This window comes from Ambystoma mexicanum, chromosome 1q (genome assembly GCF_040938575.1).
Source record: "Ambystoma mexicanum isolate Mex_15411 chromosome 1q, UKY_AmexF1_1, whole genome shotgun sequence".
In the NCBI taxonomy this organism is placed as follows: Eukaryota; Metazoa; Chordata; class Amphibia; order Caudata; family Ambystomatidae; genus Ambystoma; species Ambystoma mexicanum.
Genome location: NC_090922.1, coordinates 172,836,470 through 172,852,085, shown reverse-complemented (window position 1 = coordinate 172,852,085; position 15,616 = coordinate 172,836,470). Strand labels below are relative to the sequence as shown.

At 46.0% G+C, this 15,616-nt stretch overlaps 1 protein-coding gene across 1 annotated transcript in view; it reads left to right on the top strand.

Moving 5' to 3' along the window:
- The window catches only part of LOC138526164 (transmembrane channel-like protein 7), a 368,500-nt gene that overhangs the window by 191,384 nt on the left and 161,500 nt on the right, over nucleotides 1–15,616 (top strand). The gene's annotated exons all lie outside the window — the stretch shown is intronic.

Genomic DNA, 15,616 nt, shown 5'->3' with positions numbered 1-15,616 from the left:
AATCCAGTTTCGGCTCTCTTTGCCATACCAGAAGAAAACTACCCCTTTGCCTATCTTTTTTGGGCACCATCCCATAGACCGGTTATTTCAACTTGTTCATTCTCAGTACATGGGCCCTCACAATTCTGGCAACTTTTGAAACACTTGGGGTTTCAAGTGAGCTATGAAGAGTAATGCAGGCACCGAGCCCCTTCTCCCCTCTCTGCGTGTAGAGAGACTTTATCCCTTAGCCAAACTGCACTGGTGACTCCCAACACAGCAGACACATGTGGCTTGGGTTTCTGTTGGTACTTTAATTCAAAGGTGGACTGCCTGGCATATTGCTGTTGGACTGACATTGTGGGTGGTGCCTGGGGACCAGGCAGATATGGAAATGCACTGTTCTGCTTTTGTATAGTTAAAGAGATCTAAAACGTGATGATTGTAGGCCCTGAGTGGGCAGGTTATTGGAGTTGGTCATTCTCAACAGAGGGATGCTTACGCTTGTGGAAAAAGTTGAAATGCTAAGGGTTTCATCCTAAATAAGTAAGAATAACCTGGACATGCACCCTTGCTGTCTGCCTATTTAGACCCTACTCCTCAGCCCAACCTCACTGGGATGCCCAACAAGGTTGAGGCATGTTCCTTGATTTGCAGTTGGTAGTATCGTTCAGAGGGGAATTGCCTGGCATTTTGGTACTAGACTGGTTTTGTGGATGGTGCGGGAGTGATATACGTGCAGTTTCCCCGAATGGTTTGCCAAAGAGAGCTTAATTGTGGCCGTAGAACCTGCTGGATTGATAGCCTCTAATCAAACAGTTTATTTAGCCTTGTTCTTTCCAGGTGGAGTGTCTGTCCCACCTTTTCCAAATGGCATGGGTCACCTTGTGAAACTACTCAGCATAGATTACCAAGAGCAAGCCAAGGCTAGGGTCTACTGACGCAGAAGGCCTTTGATAAGGACGTGCTATCCCTTTTTTATCAGAAGCTGATATTCAGTCAACCACATTCAGTTCAGACTGATTTGTGTTGCCAGAAATAGAGAGTAGGTTTATCGTATTGCTAGGGCTGGATTTCATGCATTTGGGATTCAATGAGGTTTATTAATCACTTTGCTTGTTACCCCCTATTTGAGATATTATTACCAAGAAGATTTGCAATAAAGTGACATAAACCACATGAGAATTCAGAAGTTTACCAAATTAACAGAAGACAATACTCTGTTAATTGTAATGAGACATTATTGGCTGTAATTTGCAACAGAAAGTATTTTGTTACTAAATGTTTTGTTTTGAGGATTTCCATCTGATTGTGTTCACTGCTTCCCTAAATATATGCTTGTCTATTCATCATCACCACTGACCTTTATTCGTGGAGTCATCAGGTACACAACATCATCAATTTTCAACATCATGAATAGCAATTAATAAATGACATCTAGAGACAACATCCTGCAAAATTGGCATCCAATATAAAAGTCTAAACACTTTAAAAAGAGGGCCTCATTCCAAGTATGGCAGTCCGGAAATAAGTGTACTGGTAGCAACGTACCAGCACCCTTTCCAGACCGCCATACTACGAGAATGCCAGTAGGGCCACGGATCCCCCGGCAGGCCTGACATGCCGGGAGTTCAGGCCCCAACCCGCATGTGTCTCACTGAATCACCAGCACCGTTGCTTCAATGTCCCCATTCTGATGGAGACCTATGGGACTCCATGGGAATGGGGATTTACGGTGCCGCTGCCACTTGGGATTGGCAGCAAACCGCCGGCAGCAACGGCAGGTTACCGCCAAGTAAGTTAGTCTCGTAAGCTAAAAGATAAGTAATAATAAATGATAAATGATTCCCTCTTTGGTAATGCTAAAGTGCTCCTTTTCAACCATGCCTGATGGATGCATTTTGACACAGTATAAACCACATTTATATTCAAAAAGATCCCCTCACTTCATTGCACCAAATAGGAAAACCTCAGGAATAGATGCTGATTAAATCACAAAGTGTAAGAAAAATATATATCTTTATTATTTAGGATATGATATGATTTGGTATTTGTATCATATCACGCCTCTATACAAGTGTTTCTAGGTGCCACAAGACACGGGAGGGGAACAGAGGAATGACAAGGCAAACGATCTTACTAGGCCTTGTGGCATTCAAATCATGCAAGTGCAAGTGAGAAGTGCAGGGGAGAGAGTGAGGGGGAAGTGCAGCAAGAAGGCGGAAGGGGGAAGTGCAGTCAGGGCAGCAGGGCTCTGAGTAAGTGCAGGGACGGCCGAGGACTACACGGGTGCAGTTCCAGACCCGGAGTGCTGGGTAAGCCAGGAGGCAGTGCAGAGTGACTGGTCAAGGGAGTGGGGGGAGCGAGGAGGCATGCTACCCTGTGTGACTCTAAGGTCAACCACGCAACCTGTCAGGATGAGCAGTCAGATAGATTAACCAGGGAGAGAGAGGGAAGAGGAGAAAAGGAAGGTCTTGAGCAGCTTCCAGAACTTCAGATGGTCCAGCTGAAGTCTGAGAGGGGCAGGGAGGCTATTCCAGAGGGATGCTCCTCCAGAGGAGAGAGATCTACCACCCACTCTCTGCTTGGAGAAGTGTCTGATCTGCAGAGAGTTGGAGGTAGCTGAGTAGAGGGCTTTAGAAGGAAGGTATTTAGGAAGAGAGAGTTGGATATAGTAAGGACCACGGCCCCAGAAAGCCTTGTGGATGATGCAGAGGGTCCTGAACTTGATCCGCGTGGCCACCCGGAGCCAGTGGAGAGATTTCAGAGCTGGAGAGATGCGGCTCCTGGGCTTGAAGCCAAGGATAAGTCTCAGTCCTGTCATGGATTAGTTGAAGAGGGCATAGTGTAGAGTTAGGAAGATTGAGAAAGAGGCTGTTGTAATAGTCCAGCCTGGAGAGAACCGGAGCTCTGGAGACAGTGAGTTTCTGAGGGAAGGTGAGGAAAGGTAAAATACCTCGGAGGATGTCCAGCTGGAAGTGGGCCTTCTTGGAAAGGTCTGTGATGTGAGGAGAGAGTGGAGTCGAAGATGACACCAAGGTTTTTTGCCTCACAAGAGGGTCCTAAGGAGCGCAGCCAGAGAGATAGAGGAAAGGTCGGAGCAGGGGTCCCAGTGAGAAGAATCTCTGTCTTACTGGCATGAAGGCAGAGATCGTTGGAGGCAGACCATCCCTGAATAGCGGATAGACAGTCAGGAATGAGCGGGGAGGGAGAGGAGGCAGAGGGAAGCCTGAAAGAGAGCTTTGTGTCATCTGTGTAAATTCTGAAAGTTAATCTTGTGTAATCTGAAAGTTAAGAGGAGAAAGTAGAGATCTAATGGGCCAAGGGGGCCAGATAGGCTCTGAAGAACCTTGCTGAGAGGATAGAGCCCTGGGGAACACTGCATGTAGAAGGAGAGGTGGTGGAGGGAAAAGACCATAGTTGGACCTGGGATGGTGTGTCCAAGAGGAAGGAGGTCAGCCCCACCAGAGCCTGACCCATGATGCCAAGATTCAAGCTGAGAGGATTGATCAGGGTGGTGTGATTGACCATGTCAAAAGCAAATGAGAAGTCGAGGAGGAGGAGGAGGACAATGTGAGAGCTGGAGTGATGGTGCAAGAGCAGATCTTCATGGGTGTTCAGGAGAGCAGTTTCCGTGCCTTGGACTGCTCTGAAACCAGACTGATGCTCATGGAGATAACCAACGATTCAGTGAGAAGTTTCTCCATGAGCTTGCCCAGGAAATGAGTGATAGATATTAGGCGATAATTAGCTGAACAGGAAGGATTGTCAGGAGGCTTTTTAGGAGAGGGTGCACAAGGGAGTGCTTGAGGAGAGAGAGGAAAGATCCAGTGGCAAAGGAATGATTACAGAAATCTGCCAAGGCTGGAGTGAGGGAAACTCTGTTGTCCTTAATGGTTCTGGAGGAGCAGGGAAGCACCTGTTTAGATGAAACCTTCATAGATCAGATCAGACTTGTCTAGAAGCATCATCATGTGATATAGGAGAGATGGAGGAGAGAAGGAGAGGGGGAGAGAGGAGGAGAAAAGGAAACTGAGGACAGGATGCCCTGGGTTCTAGTAGTGAAATGAGAAGCCAGGGCCGTACAGAGGGCCTGGGAAGGTACAGGGGAGGTAGAGACTGCAGTTGGATTGGCCAACTCCTTCCGGATTTTGAAAAGTTTGGCCGTGCTGTTAGAGACCGCAGAGACACTGGCTTAAATGTGGGCCCTCTTCCTGGAGAAGAGGGAGAGTCTGTATTGCCTTTGGAGTATGCAGCAGGCCAGTTTGTCAGGCGTTGTGCCAGAAGCCCTCCACTTCCGCTAGACTGCTCTGCACTTTTAGTGCAGCCAGGTCAGAGTCATACCAAGAGTTGAACATGGAGGCAGGTCTCAGACGGATCCTCATGACAGGGGCAAGCATATGAAGAGCATTGGAGATGGAAAGATGAAGGTTGGAGAGGGAGAGGGAGTCAGCCACCAGGGTAGGGAGAGGAGAGACACTGGAGGCAAAAGCGACAACTGACACTCCCTTCATAGCCCAAATGACCGTGAAGGAAGGTGACAGTGCTGGGGTAGGTTTTGCCAGGGGGACAGGCAGTTTCAGGTGAGAGGAAAGTAGACAGTGGGTAGTCCAAGAGAGTGAACTACTGATAAGGTTAGAGAGGGGGATGTCTGAGGAGATGTGAACATCCAGGGTGTGTCTGGCTGAATGTGTCTGACCTAAGGGAAGAATAGAGAGGGAGAGAGAGTCACATAGGTTGCAGCAAAGCCCAGTAGCAGGGTCAGAGGAGTCCAAGTGGATGTTGAAATCCCAGAGGATGAGTAGCTGAGTGACAGAGATGAGGTGAGATCTCCCCAGTCAGAGAGGAAGAGGGCAACCTGGCCAGGTGGCCTGTAGATGGTGGTCAAAGTCAGAGAGAGGCCAGGAGAGATAGAGAGCCTGCAGACTAGGCATTCAAAGGAGGAGTAGACCTGAGTGAGAATGATAGAGTCAGGGACCCACTCAGGCAAGATTCGGGCCACTCCACCACCGGCCGATTGTTCCTGGGCTCAGAGAGGATCATGAAGCCTGCAGGTAGGAGAGTGTCAAAACGTGTGACAGAGCTGGCAAGGAACCATGTCTCATATTTCATAAATGACTGATGTTTTTTATTTTATTTTTTATTAGTTTATACAAGCTTTTAAAAATAATTTACATGCTCATTTTCTTCAGCATAAAAACAGACTTTATATTTATCTTAGAAGAAAGAATTAAATAAAACTTTAAGCTACTTTTTTGTGGACAGCCATGTGGAAGGATGTGGCAGGCAAACCAGTTTGGAAGCCACTTTAGGGGCTGGTTGATTGTGAGTGAGTAGTTTCACAATGATTGTAATCCGTTTTTAGCATGCTTTATGCACTCTTTTGGAGTGGTGTGAGTGTTTTTTCAATTCTTTAAATGTATTTATTTATTTCATCATTTATGTATTTATATTTTTTGGTGAGCACTGTGTGCTAATCTGGTGTCTGTCTAGTGTTTCTTTTGGCTTCTGAGCCCGTTTTTCTGTGCTGGGCTGCATCCAAAGGGTGCCGTTTGTGGGGTGTAGTCCTTTGTTTGTGTCTGACCTTTTCCCAGTCCCACCCTCTCCCTCCAACCCGCCCACCTCCCCTGATTGGTACCTCCACCTGGTCAAAACTGACCTTCCCAGGGCAGCCCTTTGCCCGGCAGCCCCCGCGGCTAAGGAACCATGGTCAAGGGCGGCTCCTACATTGGCAGCTCCAAGACGTGTCTGCAGGTGTCTGCAGGGGAAGCCAGTGAAGCCAGTAACCAACAGACACCAACAAAAACTGAGTGTGGCATGGGTGGATTGTAGAGCAATTACTGTACTTCAGAAAGTCCCTGCCACTCTACCTTACCTTTCCATAACGTAGACTGCCATAGACTTACACCATGCATACTTAGAGAGATTTGTGACCACCAGCATAAATCTGTTCATGGCTGGACTGTAAATGTTGCATTGCATTACACACTAACCTACTTGCCAATGTTAACTATTGCCACACCTAGAGAGAACTGTGAAGATTGGCCTGCATCGCATCTAGATAGGATTGTGAATGTTAGCATACGCCACACTTAAATGAAACTGTGAATGTTACCAAGTGCCACACTTAGAGGGAATCGTGATCACTAGCCTGCCTCACATCTAGATAGGATATTGAAGATTAGCAAGTGCCACACCTAGACATAACTGCAAGGACAGCAATGCCAATTAACCGATCCACTAACAATTTCACCCCTCTGCATACACCTCTGAAACTCTAACTAAACACAACCACAAGCCTACAACACAGCAATCTGCACAAACTTCACTACACTGCAACAACAAAAACCACACATAGATTCGCACAACAGCACACAACGACTACCGACCGTAAAACACCCCAAGACCAGTCAAAGTACCCACCGGGCTGAGGCTACCAACAGCACATCACTGCTCTCTTGCACTTTTCCAGCTTATCCCACTAACTCACCCCCCCCTTCCCTTTTTCAGAGCCGCCAGAGAGCCACGGGACCACTCTGGTGGTGATAGTGCGTGGTACAAATATCCTTTAACATTAACAGTTGGTTAACACAGCATACATATTGTACTGTGAACCACTTCAAACTACTCCTTGGTGTCCTTCCGATTAAGTGTCACTGTTATTTTTCAGATATCGTTGTAAAATCTCCAAAAAGGATGTTAATGCAAATATCAATTTATTTTTATCACCTTCATGCATCACTGACCACCATTCCTCTGCAGACCGAGCAGAGAATTTCTCGATCTCCTGACCTACGCATCTTGTTCTTTGTTCTCTCAGCTTTGGACAAAACAAAACCAGATGTTTCATTGGTTCTTTGGGTCCATTACAAAGTCAACAAGATTGATCATTAGAACCGTTCTCCTTCTTCTGAAGTGTAGTTTCTTTCGTGTCCCATGCATTTAATCTAAATGTTTAAAAGATTACTCTTCTCCTTTTACACAGGAATTTCGTCATGTACTTAGGTAGTACATTACATTTTTCTTCCCTCAGATCGAGCATTTTTCATTCTTGTGTGATGTGTTCTTTTATCATAGGTATCTATCCAATCTTGTTCGAATAGTTTTTTTTAACTGCATTCGGGTTAGACAAAAGGATTTCCTCGTCTGTAGTCAACTGCTTTAAGATTGTTTCACAGGTGTGTCTCCAGTTACTCAGGAGGTCTTCAGCATTACATTTATTGATATTAGTTAAGATACTGACTTGTGGTATGTTATCAACTCCCAACACCTTTCTATATAGGGATAACATATTCCATATTACGATCAAATTAACAGAGGACAGACTCATCTCGTACCTCATGCATGCGGCAGGAAAACAAAAACAACAGATGTATAGTGTAACAAGTCAGAGGGTCTTATCTCTGCTATCCCCTCCCCCGTACCCAAGACAAGGACATTTTTTTCAGGCCCCTCAACAACCCTTAAAATTAATGCAGAGCTAACATATGATTATATGTAGTTCACTGATGTAAATACAACCACCAGTACTGTGAAGAAGAAGCCACATATAGAGGGAAAAGGATCAGATGGACGAAAACAACACTCTAGTGCCCTTTCTATGCCTAACCATAAAACTCTGTATCATGGTCCTTTCTTTGTTTTTGACAATGGGTTCCGCAATAAAGAAGAAGCACTACAGAAGTTTTGTTGTGTTGGTACCTGAAGTAGTAGTGGGAGAGAGAAGAATCGTGGAGGCAGACGAAAGCAGTGGAAAAGGGAGGAGACACAAAGTGGGACAACGTAGGCTAGAGAGGCAGCGTTCGAGCCCATGCCTTTGGCTGGCGCAAGGTTACGGAGGCGGGACACAGGAAGCAGGGTCTCCCAGAGGTGGCAATCGGGAAGGCAGACAGCAAAGACGGAAACCGAGGTCTGCCGATCTATTCACCCCGCCCTGGGGAAAAAGAATGGCTGAAGCCAGAAATGGCAGGGAAGCAACGACAAACACCCAGTGGCGTGTGGGGAGTGATACCAACAGGTGCACGTGGCACCAAAGCAAAAAGAAGCCAGCAGGCATCCAAATGTTCCAGTACATGTCTGGACTGTGCACAATTTCCCCCAGAGCAAAGTGCTGCCGATAAGGGAAATTACAGCGGAACTCGTAGAGGAAGAGTAGAAGCCCCATCAAGAGTGGTCGGCATCCTTCTCTGGTACGCAACATCCCAACAGGGGTTCCAGAAGGGCCATGAAGGAAACAGGAGCTTCCGACGCTGGTGTCAGCAGCGTCAGGTTACAGAAAGTAAACAGCATACCTGAATAGGATCGGGACACAGCAGACCAGTGAATAGAAAGCCCGAACTGCCATGTTGAAGTTCCAGGTAAGGTCTGGGAAGGGAAAAGGGGCTGTGTGACACAGAACAAAGTAAAAACCACCAAACCCTTCCCCAGAACCTGATCTAATGAATGTTTAAAACCATAAGGTGGGAGTGGGATAGAGAAGAAAACACACTTCCTGAGAAAATGAGTACTTTTGAAGATCAGAATATTGATCACTCGATTCTACTCTTCCTCGCCCCAGTGAGCCTGGGACACCAACATAGGTAGTTTAATAAAATGAGTAAAAGACTGCCATAGCCAGGTAAAGATAACAAACAATTGTTTATGTACAACAGGGCTGTGGGCCCACTACACACAGTGACGAACCTGTACACCTAACAAGTCCATACTGGTTAGGACAGGGGTGCACAACTGATTTTGACAGAGGGCCGAAAGTACCTTACATGAGGGCTATAGTGGGCTGAAAAGTAAAAGTGGGCGGGGCGGTAGGCGGGACATGTCAGGAGGCTTTTTCAACCCCCAATTTGTATTAAACACATGGAAAAAGAATATGTTTTTGAGGGGTAACGATTTTTATTGCATTTCAAACTTACAATTTGTACTACACATTTTCCATTGCTATCATTTATTTCGATTTAGTTATTGTATATCGTCTGTTTAATTAAATTATATATATTTTATTGACCCTTGATTGGACATTCCGTTATTTTGGACTGCACCCATACAGACCCGAACCCCCCCACCCCCCAACTCAGCACACACACAAACATGCACCCATACAGACCCGAACCCCCCACCCCCCAACTCAGCACACACACAAACATGCACCCATACAGACCCGAACCCCCCACCCCCCCAACTCAGCACACACACAAACATGCACCCATACATACCCGAACCCCCCACCCCCCCAACTCCAAACCCCCATCCCCAACTCAGCACACACACTCAAGCATGCACCCATACAGACCCGAACCCCCCACCCCCCAACTCAGCACACACACAAACATGCACCCATACAGACCCGAACCCCCCACCCCCCAACTCCAAACCCCACCCCCAACTCAGAACACACACTCAAGCATGCACCCATACAGACCCGAACCCCCAGCTCAGCACACACACAAACATGCACCCATACAGACCCGAACCCCCCACCCCCCAAATCAGCACACACACAAACATGCACCCATACAGACCCGAACCCCCCACACCCCAACTCAGCACACACACAAACATGCACCCATACAGACCCGAACCCCCCACCCCCCCAACTCAGCACACACACAAACATGCACCCATACAGACCCGAACCCCCACCCCCCAACTCAGCACACAAAAAACATTCAAATCAAAACATTCATACACATCCGACACCCCCCACCCCCGCATCTCAACATACACACAAAATACATTCAAATACAAACATTCACACCCCCCCACATCTCAACATACACACAAAATACATTCAAATACAAACAGTCATACACATCCGACACACCCCCCCACCCCCGCATCTCAACATACACACAAAATACATTCAAACACAAACATTCATACACATCCGACACACCCCCCACCCCCGCATCTCAACATACACTCAAAATACATTCAAACACAAACATTCATACACATCCGACACACCCCCCCACCCCCGCATCTCAACATACACTCAAAATACATTCAAACACAAACATTCATACACATCCGACACACACCCCCACCCCCGCATCTCAACATACACAGAAAATACATTCAAACACAAACATTCATACACATCCGACACACCCCCCACCCCCGCATCTCAACATACTCAAAATACATTCAAACACAAACATTCATACACATCCGACACACCCTCCCATCCCCGCATCTCAACATACACACAAAATACATTCAAACACAAACATTCATACACATCCGACACACCCCCCACCCCCGCATCTCAACATACACTTAAAATACATTCAAACACAAACATTCATACACACCCCCTTTCCCCATACACACACAAACATAAAGCAAAACAAACCCGACACACAAACACAAACAGACCACTTACCGGAGACGTGCTGGAAGGCAGGCAGGTAAGCTGGAAGTCGCTGGAATCGCACTACGGCTGGCATGGTCTGAGGCTGAAATGCCTTCCGGCATCAAGCCTTATGGACCACGCCAGCGGTAGTGCTGGCCCTCCATTGGTGCAGCACACACGCATTACGTGGCTCGTAGGAGCGACGTGATGCGTGTGTGTGCTGAGCCAATGAGGACCAGTGTTTTCACCGGCCCGGAAGTCAACAAAGACTTTCCTAATGGAGGGCGGCCGCGCGGGCCGCCCTCCATTAGGAAAGTCTTTGTGCCTCGCGGGCCAGTCAAAAGGGCATGGCGGGCCGCAACTGGCCCGCGGGCCGTATGTTGTGCACCCATGGGTTAGGATAACAAAACTAGTATAGACATAAGTGGGAACAAAATATAAGTTATCTCGGAAAGAGGGAACGATGAGGGAGGAGTAATTTTCCCCTTGGCATACTAGCCAGGAAAGACCAGGGGGGATTGTCCACATGGCATTATAAGATCTGGCAGTAAAACCAAGGAAGAGGATTGTCCCCTTAGCAGTGAGTTGGCATTATTGCCCATCAATAAATAGCAGAAGGTGACTGCCGAATAAAAAGGAACATTGGCATCATTGTAACAAATAGACGGTGGTGCATTCACGACGAAGAAGGCAGTAGGAACGCGGCCAACAACATATGGCTTTCCCCTGAAGTGGTTTTATGCAGTATTTGAGTGTGGGGTTAGAGTAGGTTTTTGGAGACAGGACTATGGACATTTATTTTGACATCCTGACGACTGGCACATTGGTTAGTATGTTGAGGCAGGGAAACCCCTCGGAGTTAGGGCAAGCAAGTAATTTTTCCCTCCCCTTTTATTATTTGAATAAAAGTATTTTTGGAACCACCAACCTTTGTGTCCGTCTCCTTTCTCCTACCACCTCACCATAGATTCTCCTATATTTAAAATATTTAAACAAGAGAGCCACAAACATTGTGGCACAACCTATACACTTGACACATACACAAATACGCTCCAAAGAAAGTTTGAATGACTTAAAAAGAAATAACTACACAAGAATTAGAAAAACAATTATTTTAAAAAAATCCCAACTTAAACAAATATTACATACTCCAAAATCTAGGTAAAAATGCCCATCACCTCTCCATGTGACTCAGTGATAAAATGAACTCTAAAACAACGTTTGTCCTGCCAGTTCTTGAATTATTGCACAGTCTGATGGAACATATCCTATTGCTTCATTTACCCCAACATTTTTCTGTTCTTATGACTTAGAACATTCCTCAGGGGGACCTTTTTTATGATTGTTTTGGACCCATCTAGAAATTCATCTGGAAGTTTATATCTTCATGCATAGGCTAGTGGTGTGATGTTGATTTACAGTAAAAACCACATCCATATTGCATGAGCATTTGCAGAGTTCCATAGCTTGAAACAAGGTGTGAATTTTGTAAACAAAAAACAACAGTTTAAGATAGGCAATTCTCAACTGATGTACCCTATCACATAAAAAACATAAAATGCCTAACATCCTCCCTCTCAGCACCACACATTGGATAGCTCGGCCCTGGCATGTTTTTCCACTGACTAGTGTGGGCCCATACCTTCAAACAGCCAATTCTAAATTCGATATAAAATGCCTGTGCATAGGTTGGGTTAATGTTGTCAAGGTAAACGTCATAACCATGAATATTTCTTGAATGTAGGTAGTCCATGCCATGAAGTAAGGTAATGCATGAACTTTACATCTTCCTCCTTATGCATTCTGCATAGGCCTTTTTAACCTTACATTTTGAGTCCTTATTAATAGAATCCTGTGCCATCCAAAGACAATACAAATCCAATGCTCTAAGGCACCTCTTGACATGAGCAAGCCATGGGATATTGCACCCCCCTCCAACTTCATTATGTAGGCCAAAGCTTCACGACATTGAACTAGGGTAGTGATCCGCCATAGCCTTATCCAATAGAATACTGGTCTAACAGCAGCTTACTCATCAATTAGGGTCAAATCGCATTCCATACGCACAGGAATACCCAGGGCGCTTTGGGGTAACATTAGGACTCCCTTTAAAAATATATTTTCAATTGTAGTTGAGGATCGATTCCAAATGTTGCCCAAAATGTAAGCACCATACAAGGCTAACACCCTTGCTTGCAGGTTGGATATTTCCTGGACTGGTCTGATTGCACTTCCACCATGTTTAAAATTGAATCTTTTCAGCATCCCACTATTTTTATCTTCCAGATTTACATTGGCTTTAAGCAATTGATGGGCTCACCCAGTGTTGCTAGAAAACCGAATACCTAGGTAGTCATATGAAACCACCTGCTCTAGTTTGATGTCTCCTATGGTTAAGTGAAGAGGCTTAATTTTTGAGATCTTGGGGCCAAAAAAATAGATATTGTTTTGCTAGCATTAAGTTCCAGCGCCAACTCTTCACACTTCCTTATAAAACAAAGGAGCGCTGTGAGAAACCACAAGGAGTCTCACCCGCTAGTCCCTCTGGATCTCTATGTCAGGTGGCTAGGGCACGGCCATCTCCTTTGGATCCAGACCCTGGGGGGGGGGCAGTGTGGGAGGATCACCTGGTTGAGGGGTCCTGGGGGAGTGGGAGACCGGATGGTGAGATGCTGTATCCCTCTCTTCCCTGTATCACCTTTACCCCATCCTACCCGATGGGGTATTTAGAAAGAACGCCCCCCACCCCCTTTTCCTGCATGAACACTTTTACATGGACAGCCCACTTTGGGACAAAACAGACTCACACCCAAGCCGTGTACCTGACATGTCCCAAAACTATAGTCAGTCGAGGTAAGGCAATTATGGAAAATCACTCACACCTGACTTCCATTACACTTCCCCACAGCAGTTTCAAGTTGGCAGCTGAGCAAGGGGAGAAAGACGGCCAGGCCCGAGAGGTTTGTGAGAGGGGCAACACCCATGACCTTGTTGGCAGGAAGCCGTTACTTTCAGGAAACCTTCAAGGCAGAGAGCGTAGACCAGGAAACCAGCCTGAAAAATCCTGCATTGTGTGTCAGAGATACCGAGGGTCCTCCCGTGTAACTGACCAAGGTGGGGAGGAGCAGCAGATGCTGTGGTATTGTCCTTGGCTCCTAGAACAAAGAAGTGACAGTGTACAACACGCCCGGTGAGTTGAGGAGACTGATGTCAGATGGGTCTGTGTTGAAGTCAAGGTTGCAAGCGGCAACATTGTAAAAAGAGCACTGTAACAAACATTGTTAAATACGTGTGATGAAAGATGCGAGTGAATCTAAAATGCTGGTGTATATTTGAACATTAGAAGGAAAGATACAATACCATTGACAGAGTGGTCCGGCACTGTGAATGTGCTCAGTCTAAGGTTTCTCTGCGGTATCCTGACAAAAGAAACAAAAGTAGAAGATTGATGTGAAGTGAATCGAAGTGGTCCTGCGACAGTTGAAGCAAAACCCCTTGCACATTCGAAAGTGTTCGATTTTGGTATCAAAAGGGGATCTGTGCCCGGACGAGGGGGATCCATGGTCTGGGCATGAACGAGGAAGACCAAAGTGTGAACATTTCAGAAAAGGAGTCTGAGCCAGGCCGAGCGGGACCCGTGGTTCAAGACCAAAGGAGGGAGACCAGTCTTGAACTTATAAAAGTGAAACTCTGACAAACGAAAGGAACTTTTATGTTTTGCTTGCTGTATCAGGCCCTCTGCATTAAGAGCCTGTCATTGTGAGAGAGACTATGGTGGAAGGCCCTGATGCATAAGTGTTGAACTGTTACCTCGTGGCCAAGAAGCCAAAGTGTGTGTGAAGCCCGCAAGTGCTGCCTTGCCCCGTGTTGAAAATGTGGGGAAGGGAAGCTAACTGCTCAACTATCCTGGCAAATCATTTCTTGAACCCTTTTCTTTTGCATACATTCTTATCCCACACCATTTTGTATTTAGAAGGATAGGGAATAGGTTTATTAGTATAGCCCCTTTTATTTTGACAGACTCCACTAGGACTGTGTTATTATTTGATGGTCATAGTTTGCTCCGATCTTTAGGTTTACGTTTAGATAGGCATTCTACCAGCCAATTGAAGTTCAATAAACACCCTTGAAGTGTGATCACTTGTGTCTGTCTTCACTGTTTGATACCATGCCTTCCTTACAGGACGCACTCAAGCCTGCAGGGGTAGTGGACAAGAGAACAGAACCATCCACAAAAAACAGCGCTGGTATTCTGTAGTTCCTCAAATGCAGAGAATCCAAGCTAGCATTAGACAGTTCTTCAATGACAGAATGTATGTAGCTACAAAACAGTACGGTTGCCAAAACGCATTCCTTGGCGGGTGCCTCTCCTTACAGAAAAAGGTACTGTAACATTTCCTGCTAGATTCCATCTCGCAACAGCAGAATTGTTGGAATACAAAAGCTGAATTGGCGATAGTAGTTATTCCGGGATATTCTTGGACAATATTATATCCCAAAGTGAGCTCTGTGGTACACTATCAGACACTGTTCTTAGGTCGGCAAATACCTAAGTAATTTAGTCTTGGTTAGGATTGCATGCTTTTGGATAATGAAATTGAGCTGAAACCCCTGGTCCAAAGTACTCAGACCAGACCTGAAGCCTGCTTGTTGGTGGCTATATAATCCTTCTCTATTGACCCAATCCTGGAGACATCCTAGAAGAGCTTTGGTGAACAGTTTCCCTGAGACGTCCGAAAAAAGAAATAGGGCGGTAGTAAGATGGGTTTTCCCTACTGCCATTTTGGTAAATCGTAGCAATCTCAGCAGACCTCCAAGACTCTGGGATTTTATTTGTAAACAACATTGCATTGAAAACTCAACAAGGCATGGGCCGATATAGTCGGTTCATCCCCGAACAAATCTGCCGGGATTTTGTCGGGGCCTGCTGCTTTGCCTGCCTTTTGTTATTTAAGGACTTCCTCTATGTCCTTGAGGCTAAACGCAATGCAGGGGCACTACTTCTTACTCCTTTGAGACTTGGGAGAGTACCACAGACTTCAATCCCATTGTCATGCAGGGTTGTATACAGGTTTTCAAAGTGCACACACCACATGTCTGATGTAATACAGGCCTGGTAAGAGGGGTCACCCCCGAATTCTCTTTCTGAAATAAGCCTCCAGAACCCGGCAGGGTCACTGTTCTTGACGTCTCCTACATAGTGGCCCACTTAGTGCCCAAGAAATCCTTCTTGTTGCCTATACATATAAATGTTCTTTTCATCTAGCTTGAAGCTTTTATGTTTTTTAG